The 8,879-nt window shown below is 29.4% G+C and overlaps 1 protein-coding gene across 1 annotated transcript in view; it reads right to left on the bottom strand.

Moving 5' to 3' along the window:
- LOC118736397 (formin-E-like) overlaps positions 1-8,879 on the bottom strand; it is a 375,057-nt gene that overhangs the window by 317,550 nt on the left and 48,628 nt on the right. Inside the window, exon 2 of the mRNA XM_036466490.1 lies at positions 4,171-4,221. The gene's annotated coding sequence lies outside the window, so the exon portion shown is untranslated. The remainder of the gene's footprint in view (positions 1-4,170; positions 4,222-8,879) is intronic.

The raw sequence follows: 8,879 nt of genomic DNA, 5'->3' as shown, positions 1-8,879 counted from the left end.
TGAGCAAAGCAGAGTTTTTTTTATTAAAATTTTTTTGTTTTCTAATTCAATTTTCTTTTAGGTTTTATATTTTATTATTTTAGAAGCAAAAACATATTTCTCTTATTTCATTTTATTTTTAGGTACTTATTTTTTATTCTTTTAATACTTTTTTTCTTAGCTTAGTTTTTGTCAACTTTTCAAAAAAAAAAAATAAAATAAAAAATATATTTAATTTTATTTTATTTCCAGAATTTTTTTATTTATCTTTTTTCTAAATTTAAATTATAACTTAATTTATTTTTCCTGTGTTATTTTCGTTTTTTTTTTAATTTTTATGTTTTGCTGATTTGAAAAGAAAAATATCGTTTATTTATTTCATTTAATTATTTGGATTTTAATTTTTGTCTCTTTTCAATTTAATTTTCTTCAATTTTAAGATGTTGGTTTAAAAATAAAATTATTTTTTTTTATTTTACTTAATTTTTTAATTCTAATTTCTGTTTTTTATTAAATTGTTTTCTTTTTCTCATTACATTTTTAGATCTATTTCTTTTAAAATAAAAAAATTATATATATTTTTTTAAATTTAATTTAATTTACAAAAAAAAAAACTTTTTTTCGGTTTGCTTTATTTTCATTTTACGTATTTTTATTTAGTTTTATTTAATTTTCTTTTATTATAAGTTTTTATTGTTTTAAAAATAAATATATATATATATATATATTTTTTTTATTAAAAAAACGTATTTCTAAAAGGTGAAGAGCATAACGCTAAAACATCCTCTTTAGCTGATCTTTCAATTAATCTTTCCAAAGACAGTAAAGAGCTTTCGATATTGTTGCCAGAATTGACAATTGTCTTACGAACGACTGTGGTGAGTTGAAAGATAGCTGCCAGAATTGCCCTGTTTGCAATATTTTTAATAGAGTTGTCACCTGGCTAAATAGTAAAAACTAAAAATACTGAAATTGAATGAAATATTACTTTCCTCAAAGGTGTATTAATTCAATATAAGTCGTTTTTGAAATAGTGGGCAAAAAAACATTCAAAGACCGTATACATATTTATCTTTCATAAAAATCTGAGATCGAATTTGTTTGCAATTAAAAAAAAAAAAATCTGCCTACTTTACACATATTGTAGTTACTTGCAATATTAACTAAGAGTTTTGCATGAAGTATGTAGTGAGAGGGAGTAAACACAAAAATACTTTGAAGGTGCGGCGAAGCACGCCGGGTATTCGGGAGTAATAAAAATAAAACTTTGTTAAGCTAAATATATCCACAGCCGCAACGCCATAAAGTTTCACTAATCTGCACGCAACCGACCGTCTTTTTGGCAATTTATGTTATCAGCCAAAGAGCGCGCGAGTGCATTATGTATTACTAATAGATACATATGTACGTATGTATGTATATTTGGTTCGGTCATTGAAAAATCCCACTGAGTGTTTCGGTAGGTGGTCTCGGGGGTTAAAAATTAAAAAAAAAAATATTTAATTGTAAGAAATGTCTTTAAAACAAGCTTTCTAAATATGAACTAAATCGGGCTATAAATGAGGGTTTTCCTAAAAGATGAACTCCTGCGCCAACTATCGGCATTTTTTTTGGAAGCGGGTTTTTAAAATATATCGACCCCTGCGTCAGCTACCTGTAAATTTTTTTTTGGTTTATTTCCTTCCCTGTAGGTAATTTTAATTTCAAATGCGAACCGAATCGGACTATATATAGGGTTTTTTCAAATATGTCGACTCCCACGCCATCTAGCTAATTAATTCCCAATAAACATTTGGATTGGCGATCAAGTGGGGATCCAATACAAATTCCAAGGTCCAGTGTTGATTTTCAAGTGTACCTCCAACAAATTCTCTAAACAAAAAGGCAAATTTTTTTGTGTGCAAAATAATATAAATTCTCCATTTGAGAAAAGCTTAGATATCAGTTTGAATTCAAGCTTTGTTCAAATTTTAGTCAAACCTTGGGAAAAATGTTGTTTATCCACTTGAGAATCACATATGTATGCACATTAGGGTCGTTCAAAATTAGCTAAGTGAATTCGATTTTCGTAGAAATAGTATAGAATTCTTGAAAATCAATATTTTTGATCGGAAAACTTTCTCATCTTTAGGGAACTTTCAGTAATAATACCCAATGACTTATTTGACCATTTTTTTAAATTTACCAATTGTTTATAGGATCCCTAAAAACGCCAAAAATGCAATGAGGGGACCCCTAAAAATCACTAGATACTATTAAAAAATAGTAAATGGGTTTTATTATTGGAAGCCTTCTGAGTAAAAAGAGAGTTTTCTGATCGAAAAATATTGATTTTCAAGAGTTCAATACCATTTTCACGAAACAAAAATAGTTTTTCCCCATATAAAATACTTGGAGAACTTTTCGGCGACCTCTAAATATTTTTTTGATTTAAATAAAACAGCACGGTTAAGAACAATCCTAGGGTGTGAGAGCATTAAAATTCCGACTTAACTTTTTCCCCACATACATTTTTGGACTACCATAATGTACATACATAGATAGTAAAAATGTGATAAAATACCAAACAAACTGATAAGAATGATATAATGAAAGTGTTTAATTTAAGTCAACAACAATGAGTGACGGCTAACTGACGGATGTTTTGTCATTTTAGCGAAAATTTATTTAAACCGAGCGGGGCGACTAGCTGTTGCTGAACTAATTTATGTCTAAAGTACGTCAGTTGATTTACAAAAAAAAAAAAAAAATTCAAAAAACAAAAGAAATTAAGTTCATTCAGGCTTGAGTAAATGCATCAAGAGGTCATTATAAGTAAATTTGCTGCCTCTGCCTATGCTTGCCACTTGACGCACGCCATTGACTTGCTCTTCACGCATTCATATTAATGAATTAACGTGTAGCTTATTACATACATATACATATTTATAATGTATCAATGTTTCATTTAATAGCATTTAATTAAAAGTGCTATTGATAGCAGCCGACAACGAGAGCCTTGTGCATGCCTCTGTATTTCTATGTATATACATAACTGCAATAACTACATTTTGCACTGTCGTAGTATGAACTAACCGCCTGCGGGTTTCCTTCGCTTGAATGCCCACAAATCAATGCCTCGGCGTACAATGGAACTTAATTAGAAATTTAATGAACTGCAGACAAAGGAGGGGCTTTTTGTCACCTGTGCGCACACATTTATTCGATCTTTAATCAACTTGCACTTATCGCATTTGAAGATTAAAATAATTGATTGTACCTTAACAGAATGGAGACGAATATAACTGATATATGCTTGTAATATGTTTATCTGGAAAGCTCCAAGAGCCGCCTCATTCGATGTTTTCATTGTCCATGCGCCATTGTCTGCGCCATATCAGCAAGGGCATTCGAGTGCCATATTTGTATGACAAGAGAGGACTTTTCTTCTTCTCAATTGCCTGCTCCATTTTCATGAGAATGAATTCCTATTCCCATTTAAATAAAACAAAATATTCTCAAGAAATTAAAAAAAAAAAGTTTAATTTACAATTTTGACTGACACACCCCGCAGATAGGCGTACTCGTACTCTTACTTCTAACTAGGCATGGGTAACACTGCGCTGCGCGGCGCAATTGCGTTAACACCGTATCCGCAGTTGCCGCGCCAACACTAGTATATGGAAAGCGCTAGCGCCATTAACACCAAGCAACACATGAAGCACACACACCATTCACCTTTACTCTATGGAAATTTACACCTACTTCGTTTTTGCTTTTGTGTGTTGTGAACGCAAATTTAAAGCTTTTACTCAAGAATGATAGAATATCGTGGCATTTACTACAACCCTAGCAATTAAATTCAGTTGGCGGTACAAGCGTTGCTTAGCGTACAAGCGCTCAGCGAAAATTATAGAAATAATAGACATGACACCACTGTATGGTGTACTGCACTGTATGACGTTGGGTACTGTGGTGACACTCAGATGGCGCCGTGTTCAATTCAGTACACTGCGCTATTGCGCTGGGTTAGTGCGCTGACACCACAGGTGGCGCTGGCGTTATTGAGCTAGCGCCAAAAAAATTGCGCAATGACCCATGGCTACTTCTAACTCAACAGTTGTCTACAAGCACTTGTTTCACTTTCAAATACCTATATTTTCCTCAAGAGTTTTATTAAAATCTGTATACATTTTCTATTTGTTTACTTACCTTCACTAGGTGCTAATTATATTTGCGTTGCTCGATAAATACTTAAATATCCTGGAAAGAAAAGCAAAAAGTAACATAAGTAAGAAATGAAATCTTTTACCTAACAACAAAGTCATTAAATATTAAATGTTTAGTTATTTTTACATTGTTCGGCTGATGGAAAATGTATGTATGAACATATGTATATACGCTTGTTGTATACATATATTCTAATCCAGACTATGGAAGAAGTTCGAAATGCGTCGAAAAATTATTGTGAATTTTACATAATTTAAAGCTAATAAAGAATTTTTATGAAAAATGTGAATTTCTACAGTATTGGACGTTTAATTAAAATGAATTTAGAGCTCTAACGTGTGTAATTACAAAAGTTCCAACGACGTTACACGTACTCTGTGGCAAAGTTATTAGAAAAAGAAAATCTTTAGTAAGTTGACTTTTGTGTTCTATGTGGACATCTTTGAGAAAATTTGTATGTTTTAGAAAAAATAGTCTTTTAAGATTTTTTTTTTTAAACAATATCTAATTTATATTAAAAATCATAATTTAGGAAAAAAATGGATCGTGTGAATAAGAACTAAGCAATTGCTTTTTCTCATAACCTTTTATTTAAATTTATTTGAATAAAACGAGTATTTTAACTGAACTTAGATAAAATGGACCAAAAATAAGAAAAAAAAGATGCTTTAGAGAAAAAATATCTTTGCAGAAAAATTAAAATGTTGGTAATATGGAAATTTCAGAAAAGATATTTTTAACAAAATTAGAAAAATGTATCAAAATAAAATTTTGTAAAAAAATTTTATTGTTTTAGAAAAAAAAATTTAAAAAAAATAATATATTTACTGAAATTAGAAAAACTTTACCAAACATAAGAAACAAAGATTTTTTGGACAAAAAAATGTTAGCAGAAAAAGTAAAATAATGGCAAAAATTTAATTATTAGAAAAACATGTTTATCAAAGTAAGATTTTCGTCTGGAAAATTTTGATGTTTCAGAAAATAGTTTTTAACAGTTTTTTTGGGAAAAAAATAATTTTTACGAAAAAGCAGTTTTTTAGGAAAAAAAATATTATTATTACTAACTAGAAAAACTTTACCCAACATGAGAAACAAATATTTTTGGAGAAAAAAATTTATTTTTGAAAATAAAAATTTCTAAAAAAAAAATATTTTTTAGTATACAGGTTTTTGGGTAATAATGATATAAAATAATGATCTTTATAATAAGTTTCATAGTTAAACCGTTAATGCTGGATTTCTATTTTTCCGAGGAAATTCAGCCGTTATTTTAAGGTTTTTATTTTTTCGCGATAAATTTTATATCGTTATTTTTTATGTTAATTTTTTTGATCATTTTGTAACTGTTATTTTCAGAAAGTGTCTAATATTAATTTAGCCTGCTGCTTGTGCTTGAATATTGTTTTATAATTTTCATTGCAATAAAAACAAATAATAATAATTTAGATATTTTGATCCGAAAATTTTAGAAAAAAATATTTTTGTCGGAATTAGATTTTTTAGGAAAATTGAATGTTTTAGAGAAACCATTTTTTTAAACATTTTTTTGGGGAAAATAATTTTTACGAAAAAACAGTTAAGGAAAAAACTGAATTAGGAAAAAATTACACATATAAGGGATAATAAAGATTTTTCGCAACAAATATTTTTGCAGTAGCAATTTATATCGTAAAAGAAAGATATAAATTTTTCTTCCAAAAATTATATTTACCTATATTTTGCTTTTTTCTTTTTATTTTAATATTTTTTTATTAAAAGTTTTTTTTTTGGTAAAAAAAAATTATTTTGGGGAAAAATTAATTTTAGATTTCTTACGAAATTCAAAAGAAATATAGTAAAAGATATTTCTTTTTAATTCTTATTCCAAAAACTTATTTTTTAGCATACAAATTTTTGGGTAACAATAATTTTTTCGGAAAAATTAATGTAAGATTTCTTACGAAACAAATAATGAAGAGAATTTTTTGAGTTAGCTTAAGTCATAGCTTTGCTATTAGTTATACTGTAGTTAAGTTATAGTCTCAATAAAAAAATAAGATTATAACTTCTAACAAAAATGTAAGAAATTTACCCTTATGTATAAAAAAAAACACTATTTTTGAGCAAACAATTATTTTTTTGGGGAAAACCACAATTTGGAAGAACTTCCTTTCAAAAAAAACCTAGAAAAAATTTTGGAAAAATTATTTTCTAAGAAAAATTATGAGATTATTGAAAATTCTTTTAAAATTAAAAAGTTACAAAAAATAGCTTTTAGTTGAAATCAATTAAAATTTTTAATAGCAATACTATTACTATATTGCATTTTTATATACGAATTTTTTCCATTAGATCACGATTGATCATATTTTGCAATTCAAATCAAGAGTTTTTTTTTTAATTATAGACTTAATGAAAAACGAGTAAGTCGCGTGACTTCTTGTTGAAAGTACTGTATAAATATTTATGTAGCTCTGCAATTTCAAAATGCCTAGGGGTATTTATTGTTATTTTCCTTAAAATATCACAAGATTTTATACAACTAATTTTATCAGCGGTATACATTTGTATGTATGTATGTATATAAAAGTATGTGTGCAAAACAATGACTATACCGCTCTTTCAATGGATTCTCTTTAAGTCTCTCTTAGCTAAAGCTATTAGCCCTTAAGAGTCTAACGCTTGCTGGCTCTCTGTTGAGTATACCTTCTTAAGAGCCAAAGGTAAAGGGCTCATTTAAGCCATTCAACCGTGCAACTATTTAAGTATGCAGCTCAAGTGAAAATTCAAAAATGTTTTTTAGTAACCGAAAATTCCCGCAGTCATTAAGTTTGTATAGCAAAAACAGGGCGTTTTTAATATTAGCAGCGAAATTTGACGTCGCTGGGATGACTAAGTTTCAGTAAGAACATACATACATACATATGTACACACAAACAAGGGCTAGCGATAATTGTAAAAGTAAAGTGCTAAAACTATAGAATTCAAATTTCTTTAAAAGAAAAATAAAATACGATTTAACAGATTTTTCTTTTTTCCTTACTTTCCTCATCTATTTCCAAATTTTTTGTTTACCTCTTTTTTTTGCCATAACAAATTGCCACATTCATCGAACAACGGTTCATTGCGTAGCTAAGCGGGTTTATGTTTAGCATTTTCACAAGCCTATTTCGCTAATTTTGCGCGCTTGCGCTTCGCAGTCACGTATTTTGTTCGCCCTTGTAAAAGTGTCAAGTTAAATCATGCACGTGACTAGAATCTAATGCGACTATTATGAATGGAAATTGCTTATGCAAATTATTGTGAGTGTTAACAAAAGTGATAAGTAGTGGTATAGATAGTTGTGCGAATAGCATTGACCGGAAGATTGGCAAAATTTGCTTATGTAGCTGCGAGTGGTGGGCGAATACTTAGCGGTGAAGGCTAGAAAGAAGCTTCTTAAAGCTTTAAAATGGATTGTGTATGCTAAGCGCCTTAAAGTAGGCAAATGTGTACGTGTATTGTAGACATTAAAGCTGCTCATGGTTTATATCACGTTCGCCTACCAGGCACAATAGGTTGGTACAAAAATGCACGTGAATAAGTAAAGTTGGAATTTTTGTGCTCTCACCCTCAAGGAGTTTTCGATACGGAAAATAATTAAATCAAAAAATATTTAGAGATCGCTCAAAGTTTTCCAAGTATTTTATATGGAAAAAAAAACAACTTTTCATAAAAATAGTATAGAAATCTTGAAAATCGATACTTTTCTATCAGGAAACTCTGTTTCTCTTCAGAAGCTTCCCAATATAAATACGCAATTGTTTATTAAACCATTTCTTCATAGTAACTATATTTTATAGGTCCGCCAAGAACCTCAGAAAATGTACTGGGGGGACCAATAAATAATCTTGAAGAGAACCACACTCTTGCGATCGAAAAATATTGATCTTCAAGAATTCTATACAATTTCTACGAAACGTTGGAAATACATGGAAAACTTTGAGCGACCTCTAAATATTTTTTAATTTCAAAATAAAAACAGGCGGTATATTTTTTCGATATAGAAAAATTCTAGGAGGTGAAAGCATTAAACTTCCGACTTTACTTTTTTTTTTACCACCCTAATGTACAATCATCAAAAAATTAAATATTTTATTCTATTATTTATTGCCACATGAAAATCAGACAGATTGATTGATTTTACATTCGTTTTTAATTTGTCAATATTTCGATTTCAGTCTGAAGTCATCCGCAGGAACATCTGTTGGGATTATGTTATCTCAAACTTCCCACTTGCTACTATGAATAGGTAATGTGTGTAGCCTTTTGCCACCCGTTTCCAATGCCTGATACTACTACTAGGCTTCAAACAAGGAAGGCACGTAGGTATGTATAACAACTTTTCCTTATTCGCTGGCAGCGTTAATAATGCGCGAACTTTCAATGCGTTTGACCTGATTTCATTCTCAATAATTCAAACAATTATACATTATTGAACGCCGAGAGGCCAAGCCTTTTCGTTTGACATCTCACTTTTTGTAACTCAAGTTCCCTATACCTTTTTACACAGGTGGCAACCCTATAGATATTCTAAGTACTAAAGATAATACCCGTAATCGATACTGATTATACTAAACAAAATCTGGTCCAAATCTTTTGAGTACTTTTCACGATTAGCCAAGACAAAAACTCTCGACTTTGCTTTATACTACCTAAGCATAAGATAG

Source organism: Rhagoletis pomonella, unplaced genomic scaffold (assembly GCF_013731165.1).
Source record: "Rhagoletis pomonella isolate Grant_MI unplaced genomic scaffold, Rhpom_1.0 Rhpom_scaffold_00003, whole genome shotgun sequence".
NCBI lineage: Eukaryota > Metazoa > Arthropoda > Insecta > Diptera > Tephritidae > Rhagoletis > Rhagoletis pomonella.
Note: the sequence above shows the minus strand (reverse complement) of the source record. Positions and strands in the feature narration are given on the sequence as shown.